This window comes from Echinops telfairi, unplaced genomic scaffold (genome assembly GCF_000313985.2).
Source record: "Echinops telfairi isolate 266 unplaced genomic scaffold, ASM31398v2 ScPeMD7_7469;HRSCAF=8507_1, whole genome shotgun sequence".
Lineage (NCBI taxonomy): Eukaryota > Metazoa > Chordata > Mammalia > Afrosoricida > Tenrecidae > Echinops > Echinops telfairi.
In genome coordinates this window covers 113,465,431-113,467,134 of record NW_022111373.1, presented here as the reverse complement: position 1 = coordinate 113,467,134, position 1,704 = coordinate 113,465,431, and positions in this window count along the sequence as shown.

The following is a 1,704-nucleotide window of genomic DNA, read 5'->3' as shown; positions in this document are numbered from 1 at the left end:
TATCTATTTTTAAAAACTCTCTCTCCTTTGTTTTCTAGTTTTCTTTTTCTTTCTTTCTTTGTGTTCCACTTTCACTTTTTCTTCTTTCCGCCTCTTCTCCTAGGTCTTCTCTATTTCCTGCTATACTCTCAGCTGATTTAGTTCTACATTTTGTTGTTTTCTTTTCTTAGCTTTTTAAAATTTTTTTTACTGTTTTCACTTTTGTTTATTCTGTGCATTTTAGTTGTGTGTGTGACTGGGTGTTAGTTTGCTTGGTATTGTTGCTCCAGTCTTTGCTTTCTTCTTTCTCTATTTTTCCTTTCCTTTCACTCTCTTTCGGGTCACAAGCCACTAGTGGCCTCCAGGTCACTCCCTTCTGCCTAGGGCAACTCTGAAGGCCCAACTGGGGGAGCTCCCACCCACCTTTATTGGCTTTGCAAGCAGCTGGGGAAATCATGCTGGTTCTTTTCCATCACCAAGCAGCAGGGGGTTCTCCCCTGCAAGCAATGAGGGAATCTCCAGCCTAAACCCCGAGGCCCTACAAGTGACTGGGGGAAACACCTGACCACCACTGGTGGGGCTCCACACTACTGTGGGAACATCCACCCAACCTCCAAGGTGATCTCTCTGTCTACGGTAATTCCCCCTGCAAACTACAGAGGTCTACACCAAGGAGGGTATACCCACACACCCTCCTCAGCACTCCAGTTGCTGAGGGAAACAACACAGGCCACCCGAGGTGCTCCAAGCTTAGAGATCAGCAAGTGAAGTGATGCCCTTGTGGGTCCACAACAACCCGATCAGCATCACATGAGAGGAATATTCAACTCACATTCCAAATAATGGAATACTGGATGGCTAGGTTAAGAGTGAAACCACAGGAAAATATAGCGATAGCCTGACCCCTCAATACAGCTACCAGCAGGTAGTTCATAGAAGCACTCAGACAAGTCCTCCAAGAGAGATCCCAGTGCTCTTTGACTCAGAAAGATGACTCCAGGCACCTCTAAAACAACACGTAAACAGCAACCAGTTCTAACAGCTTCAATGAAAAAGCAGAAGACAATGCCGAAGCAGTCATGAACCTAACGATGGGCACAGAAGAAGAAGATATTGACCTACCACAAAAATAAATTTTTAGAATGCTGCTTGGAGACATAAAGGATATGAGGGAAGAAATGCAGAAAAAAGATGAAATGATAGAGGAGATAAAGGCAATGCACCAAAGGGAAATACAAGAGTTAAGGGGTGACCTTGCCAACAGACTTGAGGAGGCAGAGAATTGCACTAATGACCTAGAGGATAACTAAGCGGACCTCAGCAAATGGGAAAAGCATTCAAATAAGACAATCAAAGAAGCTGAAGAAAACTCGAGAGCCATGTCTGATACTATGAATAGGAACAATATTAGAATAATTGGACTACTGGAGCAAGACACAACAAAGAAGTCAACAGCAAAAATAGCTTAATAAATGAAAATCAGGCAACCATTTGCGAGCCTGAAAGAACACCAGCCAGACTGAATCCCAGGAAGAAGTCACCAAGACACATAATTGTCAAATTATCCAACTATGAGGAGAAGATCATAAATGCAGCTTGGGAAAAGCAAACAGTCACGTATAAAGTACCCCAATAAGACTATGTTCAGACCTATCAGCAAAAATGATGAAGAAGAGGAGGCAATGGAGTAACATATTCCAAAAATTGAAGGAAAACAACGCAAAC